A 13,840-nucleotide genomic window follows, 5' to 3' on the forward strand; every position below is an offset into this window, starting at 1 on the left:
ATGAAGTAAATAAATCCAGCACTCACACTGCTTGGTGCTGGATGGTGCATAAGCACTTCTGTGAAGTCAGGGCAGTTTCTTTATTTTCCTTCACATGTTCTTTTTGTCTCTTTCCAAAAGCACCTATTTAGGAAGATTTATTCTAGTGTTTTTAATTCTGAGGAGACTCTTCTAAAGTACCTTTGGCTGAATATAAAATAATTTTTGGTTTCTAGGCTGACTGAATTTCATTACTTTAGCAGAAAGGAAACACTTCTATAAGCAAAAATGTCCCAAACTGCCCATGCACACTACAATGGAAACAATATTTTGATCTGGATGGAGTCTTGAAGTCACAAGTTAGGACAACTTCACATGAGAATTTCTCAATCTATCTGAGCAGTTCTTCTCCCTAAGATCTTGCTTGTGCTACAGTAACCAAGCTTGAGATCAAAAAAAGCAAAAATTATTGTGTTCAGGTCTGCACCTCGCTGAAAGAACCACAAGGGCTCCATGAAATTTGGAGACAAAAGAAGCTTCTTTTCCAGAAGCTGTTGCAATGTGAATCTTTGGTGGAACAGATCATGCTGGCTGGGCTTGTTCTACCTGTTAATTTAATTACTTTCCCCCTGTACTTTTTGTTATCAGCTGACACAAGCATGCTCTATATAAAGGAATCTAACATTGGGAATTGTACTGACTGTAGAGCTAAAAGAAAATATATAAAGATATATTTATAGCAGTTGTAAAAATGCATATTTCATCTTTCTGAAGGTCATAAAGATGACAATTTCTGCTAAATTTAGTTCTTTGAGGCCATAACCAGCCTCTTCTATTGTCTAAGTGGATAGGTATTTAGCATATACTAATTACCAAATGATCTCTATTAGAAACAGCTTTGCAGACACATTCTGGGCAGTCAAATCCAGGATAATAAACCCCCACTGACTCTGTCTGCCTAGTGTTGTGGGGACACCAGGTCACTCCTTCCTCACTGGCTGGGAGATGCTCTTCCTCCATCTTCACCAAGGACAAAGAGCTCTGTTTCCAGGGGAGCTGATACAAGATGGGGCCTCAGAGCCCTCTGAGGAAGCTTTTCCCATCTCAAGAGGAAGCAAGCTCAGCTGAGGAATTTCTCATGAGAAGTTGATCCCAGGAGCTGTTTGAGGGGATTCTCTCTGTCTAAGTGGACTAGCAATGGAACAGAAGACATTCCTGGAGCCAGCTGGGGTCCAGAACTCCTGTGGTTCCATCCACATGGGCCCCTGGAGCAGACATGGCCAGTTTATGTGGTCAGCCACTGCACACCAGCTGCCTATATGCCAGTATAAGAAGTATCACCCAACAATGACCCTGTGTAGGTCATGGGTGTTTTTCTAGCAAGGACAGACCTCAGGGAAGCCAAGGGCCCTGTCTGGCAGTCCAGCAGAGGTCCACGTGCCAGGGAATGTGGCAGCACTTCAGGATACAAGCAACAATCTTCCCCAGAACACATGGAGAGAAAACTGCATGGAGAACAGGTAAACAGTAGGGACAGGTACAGTGGGTACCTCCATCAGGTGACAGAGAGGAATTGGTTCTGGGAAGGGAAACAGAAGCAGTAAGACATCAGCCATGGCTCTTCCTCTCCAGAGTATTTTCTTTGCACAGTAATATCTGGGGATCTCCAAGGAAAATTCTGAGTCCACAATAGGACAGGAAAGTCTCCCCACTTAAACTTGGATAAGCATTATTTAACTGATCTAAATCTCTGTAAAGAATCATTTATATTGTACCAATATCAGAAGAACCAATTATTTGCCAACCATCCCATTTGCAATGAGAGGGAGTGAAAAAGGAGTAAGTTTGAAATGGATTATGCATTGCAAAGTCACTCATGCTGCTCTTCTGCAGCCTGGCCTGATACATGTTTTTGACTGATATTGCTGGAATGAAACCTGGCCCCTGCATTTTATGGAGTTGTTCATAAGTTATACCTTGCTTGGCTCATTTGGATGAAATGGCCTAGGACTCCAGCTCTGTAACAGCATCATACTCTCTGGATTTAATTTAACTTCAAAAAGTAAATAGCCTGTTTTGTTTTGACGTCAAAATAGTTCTGATGCTAGAGCAGTTGATATCCGAGGGACTTGGCCATCAAAGCCCAGTTGCTGTCAACATGCCCATTATTAAAGCCAAGTTTTTAAACTACTTTCCAGAAATATATGACAAACTATCCTCCTTCACATATACATAATTTTTAACATTCACGTTGCTGGTACAGAGCCAGAGCTGCTGTGTTAGATGTACTCATTAGGATCCCAAATGGCTCTGGTAAAACCAGTGGGAGCTGTTTTGTTCTGCCTGTTGTAGCAAGAGAAAGCTGGGATGCAGTGGCTGTGCTGTGCACTGAACGTGCTTTTACCTGGACATATGTCCCAAAGGCTTCTCTGGGGACCAATACAAAACAAGAGTGCATGATTGTGGGGCTCTAGCAAGCTGTCCTGTGTGCTTCTGTTAGAGCTGAGAATAAATACCTACCCCTCACCCAAGAAACAGTGTTAGTGCCTTAACTGCAGCCATAAGGGAGGACAGGTAGGTGTGGAACCACCCTGGCCCTGTGTTGGTGACAGTGGTACATTGCACATACCCAAGAAAGGGCTCACAACTGCCGAAGTCTCACTCTAAATCGTTGTTCTGTGCTGCCTACTTTCTCCTTTCCCTGGATCTGTTTCTTTCACACAGTTTCCTTCAGATCTGTCTCCTCCCAGTGAGGCAGGTTGCTGTCATGGGCATGCTGTCTTTGGTTCAGCTGGTTCTGCAGCATTGTTTTCAGTGAATACTCTAATAAAGTAGGAATTTTCACACCTGAATGTGATGTGGACCATCTCTATTTATTGATTAGATTTTATTAGATTGATTCTAATTTTTATTAGATTGGAAATTGCCTGCAACTGATTTTTAAGTATAAAAAAAGCTTCAAAATAAAGTGACAAAAAGGACAAAACTGATATAACATACTTTCATTTCTTCCTCATTCTGCCCTCAATGGCTGAAAATCCAATTTTACAGAAAATATTTCATTATAGTGATATTCCCTAATTTCTTTTCCTCTTTGCCTTATGTAACTGTAAGCAGGAAAAAGTGACATTTCTTCTTTCTGCTTAGCCATACTTATCTGAGCTCTCCTTTGCAAAAAAGAGTTAGATGCTCCACAGAGAGATGGAAACAGGATCAGTGAGGCTGCCCAAACATCCTGCGCCCCTAAATGCCCCAAGAGTATCTGGGACACGCAATGTGCCAGCAGATGGGATGCAGACCTACAGGGTCCTGGGCTCTGTTGGGCTGGCAGCTGGAGGGGATGAAAAATACCTGAAGGCACTTCATCAGTAGCAGATGCCTTTGCTTCAGCAACTGAAGGAAACCCCAGAGCCCTGTGATCAGCCTCTGCATTGTGCTGTTTGCCTCACCTTTCACCATCACTACAGCTGAGCTTATAAAATTTTGGCTTTAATATAGCTCCAGAAACCTGAATTTGCTCCTGGCCAACGGTTCAGCACATAGCAAAGAGCAAATGCAAATATTTTTAATATCTTGATATATCCTTGCTATAAAGAGGAAACAGAAAATGACATGCCAGCTATTTTAGTGGGTCATTGCAAAATCCCTATCTCCCCCATGCAGCAGTCGTTAATGCAATGGGAGCCATACGGCAACGTTCAGTTCAAGATCTTTAGCATGATATCATATGCTGTGAGATTTACTTTGTCAGGGAGGAGGAGACTGGAGAAGCCCAATGAGCTGAAAACACAAGCAGGGCAGAGAGAGGGAAACTGAGCTGAGTATCAACAAAGCCTTTCTTTCCAAGCACCTTTACCTCCTGGAGCATGAAGGTGGATGAGAGAAAGGAGAAGCGTGAATTGTCCCAAAGAGCCCATTTAAGTGGTTTCTGCCTTATCATCAGAGGACTAAGGAGGCAGTGGGACTTGGGTCAGGATCGAGAGTGTATTTTAAGTGCTTTTTCCCCCTCAGGAATCATTCTGGGAAAGGCAGATGAGAGAGAGGAGGAAAACTAGACTGAGCCTTGACAGGGCATTTGTAAGTGCTCCTTTTTCCTTTCGCTTTTAAATTTCATTTTTAACTTGCTTCATATGGAGGGAGAAGAGACAGAGGCTGTGGAATTCACAGAAAACCACTCATGGAGAGCTCTCTGACATTTCTGCCTTTTCCCTTGTCATTGAAAGAGATACAAGGAATTGGTGTGAGACTGAAAGAAAAAGCCCAGACTTGTGAAAGCACTGTATGTGTAGTCCCTGAGCAGATTCCAGGCCAAATCCTGACATCATTACCAAAATAAATTTTATTTTTTCCACACCAGCTACTCCCAGGAATTTAAATAGGGGTGTACTGTGTTCCTAAGAATAACAAAATCAAGCTACCTGGCAAGTTCACAATGTTTATGTGTGTCTGTAGGCCCTCTCCACACTGGTCATCTTGTCAAAGGGGTAGAAATGCCACATAATGAAAAGCATTTCATTGAGAGAACAGACATTGAAGAACTTGAATTTGAAGAATCTAGACAATATTTAGACTTCTACTAATGTTGTCTGAATGGAAACTTGGGTAGGAAATGGTAGTTTTTAAAAGCCCCAGGAAAATAAAATATTAATTTCACTGAAAAAAAAAAATCTTTTAAATAAGAAGTAATTTTATCCTCAGGGAGGTATGTCACAAATCTCCCATTCCTCTGATCAAATCAAACTTTCATTTGTGACTTTTCTGCAGAGCTCCTCAAGCTACAGCACAGAAGACACACAGAAGACAAAAGAAAAAAAATTTCATGAGCTTTTTATTCTGAAGCATATTTTCAAACAAGGAGGTCATATTCGTTGGTGCCAAGGGTGATGTAATGTTCATAATGATCACCACAAATCATTCCTTAAATCAAAGTGTGCTCTCATTTTCATCTGAGTAGCTGCTTCCTCCTTCAGTTCCAAGAAGCCCTCTTTTCCCACCAATAGCTAATAGACTAATGAAAATGTGATTTTTCCTTAAGTAACTTTCCTTATTTATATCTTTAGACCACCATGGTTAAAACTTGTCATCACAGTATGAATCCTAATAGGTACACCACCAAAATCCTGTGATCATATTTGATTTTGTGACCACTAAATTGATACTTGGATAAGAATTACTCTGTCTACTTTATGCTGCTTAACCAGTCTTAAAGATAGTTCAAGTGAATTTGAAATTACTGCTCACTGTAATTTGATTTAAAGTCTTTTGCAATACTCAGTGTTTCAGTACTCAAAAAATTACTTTACTTTCCAGTGTGAGCAAAAAGTTTTAATTGTTTTCTAAGCCTTTCATTTTTTTCAAGGAGGAATCTTTAAAAGTGAAAAAACCTGAAAGGCAGGACCATAGTCCATGCCTGTATAAGGTGAGCAGGCAGGGCATGAAGGGTGCACCATCCATTCAGAGTACTCCAAATATTTCAGAGGTAAACAAAACTCAAAATAGATCATATTATTTTTTTGGATGGCTTAAAAACTATGATTTTTCAGAAGGATTCTTTAATGTGTTTGAGTCGTCCTTTCATTGATGAGTCCTGGGAATCAAAGTGGTGACCTTCCCACATGTTTCAAAGCAACCTCAATGGTCCTATAAATTACATCCTTACATACCTGCCCATGGAGCACTGCTGAAGTCCCTCAAAGGTGATTTCCAGTCTGGAAGATATTGATAGAGGCATTCTCTCTAACAAGAGAATTCTACTTGGTTAAGCCAAAACAGCCCCTGAAGTGGCATTAACCTCAGCAGAGGTTTATTCAAAGGCAGCAAGAGGAAGAAATCTCATTTTTCAGTATCCTTAGAAGGAAACAGTCCTGGCTTTCATCGTAGGGATGAAACATATGAATGATCCTGCATCCCAATGCCTTTCCTGCATAAGTGAGAAGGAGTGAATAATCTGAATGTTTAGTTTTTGTCAAAATAAAGCATTTCAATTGAGAGTAAAAGAATTATTTTGTTTACACCAAAAATGTTGACATTTTCAAGTCCTGTTTGTAATCCACATGAAGACAAATGTCAAAATTGCCCAATGTCCTGTGAAATGGAACTTCTGCCCCTTTTGTCCTTTGCTTGAAGCAATAAGATATTAAGTGTGAGAGGATGAATTGGTGTTCATGTCCGTTCAGTCCTAGCTATCTACATTCAAGAAAAGTTTCATTTACTTCCAGTCATGATGACAACTTATGATTAGTTCCAGCTGCAGTGTTGACATCTGTCTACTGCAAACTGAAGAGACTGTCAGTTCACCCATTAGCAGCAATTCAGCTGGGTTTGAGTTCAGCATGGCAACTTTAAACCAAAAAGAGTGTTTCAAAACCAGTTACAAAAGCACATACACTCTATTCTCCTTAAGGTGCCATTACAGTGAAGGACTGTCCTTGATATTTTGGAATGAAGCTTGGTCTTCAGATCTTTCCTGAAATTAGGCAATTTCAAAGTTTCTTTCCTCTATTTCTTTTCAAATGGAAAATGTTTGCTCTGAAATCTCATTAGCTTTCAATATTTTTACCCTACTATTAGCTCTTACAGTATTTGAAAGTAGAAAGGAATACAAACTACTTACTTTGGATTCACTTGGATTTTTCTTGACTTTCGCACCTTTTAAAAATAACTTTGGACTTAGGATATTTTTGGCAAGGCTTCTGAGGACCTGTCTGCCAGAAAAGAAAACAAAATTACTGATCTGGTGAGAAGCAGATGGATTATAAAAGGTACCTGGCACAGAATAGATGTGAAAATGAAGAGCAGAGAATGAATCTCTGGTTGCAGTCATTCAGGAAAGTGTTCCATTGACCATGAGGATTACCAGAAAAAGGGTCTTCCATTTCTTACACATGCAGTAAATATTAACAGTTTCAGGAAATCAGGGTTGACTTTTGCCTGTGGAAGTGCATATATGGTTTCATACTACGGCACAATGAATTTTCTGCCCTCTCCTGGTTGGAGAAAAATATTTCCCAGTTCTTCCATGCCTCCTGGTTCTTGTGGCATTTCCAAGGCTGAACTCACAGCACTGTCACACTCTCTGATCCCTCACATCACCTTCCTGCTGGCTAGCCCCTGAATCAAGGTGGGAGTGGGTCTGCTACACAACAACACCCAGGAGTAGGGAAGGAAACACAAATGCCACCAACATAAGGCAGTAAGTTCTCTCCATATGTGGATAGACACATATGGACCAAGCCACACAGTGCTCCAAATGTGAGATCATGCTGTCATGTCACCTGTGGGAACACTACAGGCAGAGACCACGAGACAGAACCTCTGTCTTCTTCCCTCTGTGGACTCGCCTTTGGAAAATTGCTGAGATAATAGCCCAGTGAGCAACTTCTTTCCATAGAAACAAGCACAGCACTATATTCCTGACAGACGATTTAAGGAAAGTTCATCAGCCTACAAAAATGGTAATTCAGCTCTCACTTTGAAGAACTATGTCTGCATATCCCTATTGAAATTCATCATTCTCTTGGATTTTTGTAGAAAAAATCATTTATTGTTCAATAATTTGATAGTATACTTAGCTAAAAACCTGTGAAAACATTCAAGAATGCCTTCTCTTCCTTATTTCCTAGCCAATGCCCTGTTTTGACTCTGTCAACCTGCCACACTGCTCTTGTGAGAACTTGCATTTTCTGTGCATGCTTAGTTTGTATGCACACAGCTGTGCCACACCCATGCAACAGGTGCCATGCCCTGTTTACAAATATTTGGTCCCAGGAGTGGCTTTCATAGGGACACTTTCATCAGCAGAGATTTTGCTGCAGATTTCAAACCTGATACTTTTAGCCATGAAGTGTACAAAAGCCTCTGGTCCTGAGCTCAGATCTAGGGTTCCTGGAGGGCCAGGACTGAGGCTGTAAGACTCAAGCCTTAAATGAAGACATTTTGATGACTGGGCACAAGACACTCTTTTGAATCTGACCTGTGTTAGCTCTGTTGCAAAGTAACCTGAAGGTAGTTACTAAAAATTTTCTTCTTGGGCTCTGCTTGGGATCTGAAATTATCTGATCTGATCTAAAATGTAATGATCATAAATCAGATCTAGCTTCACTCTTTTTGTGGCTATTGTAACAGATGAGTACTGCATACAAATAGAACCTCCTGCACAGTAAAGATATCTACTATAAATGTAATTCTAAAATTCTATTTTTGGCAGTTAGGATCCTGATTCTGGTCTTATGAGCACTGGTTTTATGTCAGTGTGGTCTCATTTACATCAATGGACTTAGCCACTGGTATTTGGATGTACCTGGGCACACTTCCTGGCAGAGTAGCAGGAACAGTTGAAAAGTTCCTCAGGCATTTTATACCAGTGCCAGCAGTCAGTCACACTTTCCCTTTGCCAGGTGACCATGGCTATTTTACAGTGAGTCAAAACCGAGGCAAGAAAGAGCAGCACTGGAGGGAAGATGCTAAAACATTAAAGGCAGAAGCATGAAGCCAGTGCAAGGCATGAACGGAGCTGCTTTGCTGTACAGGAGAGTCAGGAGAGCAGAGCACTGACATGGACACCTGTGGCATTAAGGATAAAGCAAGCCTCAGTACTGGCCTGACCCTCTGGGAAGATATGACCCACCTCTGAGGGATTTTTCCTCCCTAAGCAAGAGACAGTTCTGGGAACTTACTTCACCACAGAGGGATTTTTGCTTTTCTGTCTCTGCCCCAGTTTTGCCTAACACCAGAAACTGTGAAAACACAATGCCATTATACTGGCTAGAGGCTATGAGGGTATGGGAGAGGAAGAGTCACACCTGCCTCCTACCAGCCCTACTCCACTGTAACACAATCAATGTCCACAAAGGCAGACTCTGAAAGCCAGGAATTGCCTTTTACTTCAGACTTACTTCAGCCATTTTAAGCCCCTGTCAACCTTTTAGAACTGGCATGGTTTTTTTCTTTTTTTTTTTTTTAAACAAAGCTTAGTAATTCATGACTTGGAAGTGAGATGGAGTGAAATGATGAGTTGTTCTTGCTTGATGGGTGTCACCAGAGCATCATGCACTGTGCTAATTTCTCAGCTTGTGAATAGACATATTTAGACTGACAGTTGAAAGTGGGCTGCAGATTCCACTTAAAACATGTTTTTCGTGCTGAGTAATAAGGGCTAAACACAAACCAATTCTGGCAGTTAAACTACGCACTTAAACCTTTCATAGTGTTGTCAAACACTATAATCCTTCAAAAATCTGAGTTTGAATACCCTCAATATTTTATTTAATGAATTTTAAATCCTATAATTACCATAATTAAGACACTCCTTTTGGATCATGTCAGTATGCTGCTCAAAGAGAGAGAGAAAGCTGTAGGCAATTTTCACTAAAGATTTTCCTGAATGCAAATGATACATGGAGCTCATTTTGAGTTCTTTATGATGTCATTTGGGGAAGCATTTTTTTGAATTGGTGTGGAAAGTCTGTAACACCATCCAAGGAAAAGCTTAGATGGAAAGGGCCTTATTATCTCCAAAAATGGCTCTTCCTGTGCTGGCTGTGCACCTAATATGGGTGTTTTATTTAGCTGAGGAAGTCGTGATGCAGTGGCCAGGCTGCCCTGGCCTAGGCAACACCTCATTCCAAAAGAACCTCCATCCACATTCTCTGTTCCCTTACCCTCATTTCCTTGGGCCTTGGATTCCAGGGCCTTGTGCCTACTGTATAAGGGCACCTGGGGTGTGGGGTAGATTCGAGATGTCATGAGATTTGGCCACTTACTCATTCAGGCTTCACTACAAATCTTCGCTGCAGAAAAAAAAAGTGCTAAATAGTTTTATGCTTAATTAGGAAATCACAAGCTGGTTGAAATCACAGCTCATCTCACCTGCAGAATAGAGGAGAAGGAATACCAGTTTAAAGCTTCAATACCACATGTTGCTAAAGAGCCTTTTCTCTCTTCAACCCATGACAGGAGAGGATTCTCCTGCCACCCCAAACAGACCCCCTTTCCACTCCCCTCCATATCTAAGGTCCCACTTTTCCTGCCTGCTGGTGAGAGTTTCTAACACATCTCAGCCCTTCTCCTTCACTACCCAGCTCCACCACCAGGCTGAGCAGATCATTGAGCTGATGACACCCCACAGAGCTGCTCTCCCTGATGCCATCTGAGAGCAGCACCAGACCCTGCAGCCTGAGACCTGGAATGCTGAATGCTTTTGTGCTACTCCCTCTGGGTGGCCACATCTTTCTCCTGCACACAGGGACAGTAAGTTCTCTCCAAGTGGACACCATACCTACACTTTCTCAATGAGAGCAGTGACCACCAACTGTGGAGAACTTCATAGGGGCCATGGTATGACCACATCAACAGGTAGAAAATTAGGGCTACTTGTGGCTCAGTGGCTATGGGCACTTAGTATTTAGCAGTTTAAAAGGTTTTACAGCAAACAAATCAATATCTCTGAAAAAACATTCTGCTTCATGCCCAAACCTGCAGTTCCCAGCCTCATCAAAGGCATCTCCAAGGAAAGCACATGCAGCATGATGTTCATTTGTACTAATAGCTGTAACCAGCTACACCCCCTATGTAAATTAACACCATCAAAGAACAATAGTTACTGGCTGATTTAATTTAAATGGCTACAAGATATGAAACAGGAATTTATACAAGAAGAAAAGGCTTTTTTTCTTTTCTAGGCACAATAGGAAATAAAGAATGTTTTTAGTTTATGAGGAAGGTTGCGATCAAAATTAATACTGGAAGGTACCAGAGAAAAGGTTCTTTAGCAACCTGTGGTATTGAAATTTTAAGCTGGTATTCCTTCGCCTGTATTCTGCAGGTGAGATGAGTTGTGATTTCAACCCACTTATGGTTTCCTAATTAAGCATAAAATTATTTAACACCTTTTTTTCTGCAGCAAATATTTGTAGTGAAACCTGAATGAGTAAGTGGCCAAATCTCACAAGTCTTCAATGTCCATCTAAGTCCTAAAGTACAGGTAATGCTTTATACCCTAAATAGATATTCTCAGCCTCTAACTGTTGAATTGCACTTTTTTTGTTTTGATTTAAAATTGTAAAAAACATAGAAATTAAAAATGCTAAGTGAGTATTTCTGTTGATAAATACCCTTTTCATAGAATCCTAGAATTTTTTGGGTTGGAAGGGACCTTAAAGATAATCTAGTTCCAGCCCCCATGCCATGGGCAGGGACACCTTCCACTAGACCAGGTTGCTCAAAGCCCTGTCCAAACTGATCTTGATGACTTCCAGGCTTGCATTAGTCACAGTTTCTTCTCTGGCAACCTGTTCCAGTGTCTCATGAGCCTCTTAACCCAGTTTCTGTAACCAGTTTGGCTCCTTTCCTATGTGAAACCAAATTCAAAGAAAAAACAATCAAGGTTATCATTGATGAAAACCAGTAGTCTTACTGATTTAAGTGAAGTTAAGCTGAGTCTTAACCAAATACACCTCTGTCATGAAAAGGATGAAAAAATGTTTTCATTTATCCCGAAGTAAGATTTTAAAAACACTGAACCATTTCATTCACCTTTATTTTCATCCAGAAAATTTATTTTTTTGTCTGTGACTAAAATCCCATACTTCAGGGTATGCTTCCTACAATATATCCTATTTCTCAGGTGCTGGAGGCAAACCCTGGGGAGTATTATTCCTTACTTAGTGTGTGCCAGACCATATTTGACACAGTCCATTACACTGACACGAGATTTATCCTTCTGATAAAAGAAGCAAAATCTTCAGCTGGGCAAACAGACTTTGATATCTCTTTAGAGTGAAAAAATACCTGGTTTTTAAACCTCTGCTAGTATTCACAAGCCCAGAGGTTGTGTTTGTGGTGCCTGTGCTAGCATTAAGGTATCATTTAAAAGCCCAAAGAAAGGCAAATGATTGTATTAGCTGTACCTGCAGGCCAGTTGTAGAAGTACTGATTGCTTGCTGTATCTTCTGCAGACAGCAGCAACTTCACTCTGCAAATCAGACACTCTAATTCAAGAGGGGTCTGTCTCTCTGCTTAAAAGATTATGCTGTCGAAAGGAAGCTACTGTTAGAGAAAGTATTTCTTCTTAAAGCAATATTACCCTAAAGAATCTGTTTGCAAAGCCTGAAGTGCCCAACTATAAATGAAATATCATAATATCAATAACATTATCAATATCAACTAATAGAAGAGTTGGAAAGTTGATGTTAAGAATAAACACTGAAATATGAATGTTTGTGAAATATCCTAAAGTGGTTTCAATTTCACTGAAAATAGCATTTTTTCTAAATTATCTTCTAAATGTATTACCTGTTTCAGTGCAGGTCTACGGTCACATTCAAGTAAAACAGCACCATTGCACTTGGACTAAGAGCAGAGGTTAAAGCAAATAAAAGGACACATTTTGGACCACGTGTGACCAATAAACCACTAGATTCACTGCAATTGTTTCATTTAGCTACCTAATTAGCAATTAGTTACCCAATTATTTGCATTTGATTAAAGAATAGAGCATTTTCAGATGGATCTCCACTTGAATACCCAGAGCTGTGGATTTCATCTTTTTGCTGCAGTCTTTGCTTTCTATGATCCATTTGCAACATGATTTGTTTTCCTTTAGTGTTAGAAAGAATTTCTTAGTTCTTCAAATTTCTCTGCTTCTGCCTTTGTTACCAAATAAGAAAATCTCTTAACAAGCAAGAATATCAATTCATGTCATTTCTTGGAAATTGTCTATAGACCACTCCTAAATTTTAATTTTAACAATACCTTGTAAGCTTTTCGTTGTAACACAATCTTTTCAGCTCTAGAATAATTGTGTTCATTTTTCAAAAAAAAGAATTATACCCAAATTTTTCAGTATCTTCTTCAAAGTGAAGATCCTGGAGCAAGGTGTGGTTTTTCACTAGAACTAGTCACACTGGAATCAAAAAACTCACGATTTTTGGATCTTACCTCTTGATTCAGACTAGCTTTTCCCTCTAATCTCCATAGTTGTGCCTTTCTAGGACACAATCTCTTGTTCTGTCTTGTGCATTCCAGTTCTGTTCACTTTATTTGAAGGGTTTTTTGCATGAAGCATTTGCCAAATAGCACAGGGCAAATTATCAGGCTACATTTCTCTGCCCTAATTAATTTATTTCCCATTTTGTTAATCCTTTCATGACCCACAGAATTTTCCAACAATCATTCTATATCTGTATTTACCCTGAAAAAAATGTCAGACGAAGTCAAAGTTTCTTCCAGCTTTAGAGACTTGATCTTCTTTATTCTCCTCTTCAACTGACTTGTTTTTTGGTTACCTGTTATTTCACAGATCGTTTAGTTCTTAATTCATAATTTCTGTAGAGTATTGGTCTTTAATCAGAGCAACAAATACCCTTAAAATTAAATTATATGCATTTTAGCAGATGTTGAGCCCACATATATAAATGTGACACAATGGTACATCTCTCGGAACCTATTTCCATAAAAATAGGACAATTATATTTCCATATAATTTTCAATATGCTTCTTTACTTTATTCATTAATTGAAGACATTTTACATCAGCATTTTCACTGTTCTCACTGAGACTAATGTTGAATGCTACTTAATGCTACCAAATGCTACTAAATACCCAGTAGTGATAGATGTTCCCCACATAATTTGTTTTGGGGCAGGGAAAAAGCCTTGGAATATTGCAAAATATCACTATCTTTTGAAAAGTTGGAGTAACTGGGTTTGGGTTGTAAAATTAAGCGTAAATGAGACATCTCCTGTGAGGTTTGCATATGAAGATTACTTGTTTGGCTCTAATTCTCTATTTATTCCATTTTAACATGCCTAGCATCTTGATTATCAGCGTTACACACTGTTTCACTTATCTGAAGGCTCAATGC

General features: G+C 39.9%; 1 long non-coding RNA gene across 2 annotated transcripts; it reads right to left on the bottom strand.

Annotated features, from left to right (window-relative positions):
- Window positions 1-1,410: 1,410 nt before the first annotated feature.
- On the bottom strand, window positions 1,411-11,997 carry LOC135300104 (uncharacterized). 2 transcript variants are annotated; one of them, XR_010361987.1, is made up of 5 exons: window positions 11,886-11,997; window positions 6,593-6,683; window positions 5,643-5,899; window positions 2,609-2,802; window positions 1,411-1,558 (listed from the first exon to the last, which is right to left on the bottom strand). It is a non-coding gene; the product is annotated as an uncharacterized LOC135300104 (long non-coding RNA). The 2 variants fall into 2 exon arrangements; XR_010361986.1 differs by lacking the exon at window positions 11,886-11,997 and adding an exon at window positions 9,271-9,587.
- Between the last annotated feature and the right edge of the window lie 1,843 nt (window positions 11,998-13,840).

The sequence above is a fragment of the Passer domesticus genome, chromosome 4 (genome assembly GCF_036417665.1).
Source record: "Passer domesticus isolate bPasDom1 chromosome 4, bPasDom1.hap1, whole genome shotgun sequence".
NCBI classification, from domain to species: domain Eukaryota; kingdom Metazoa; phylum Chordata; class Aves; order Passeriformes; family Passeridae; genus Passer; species Passer domesticus.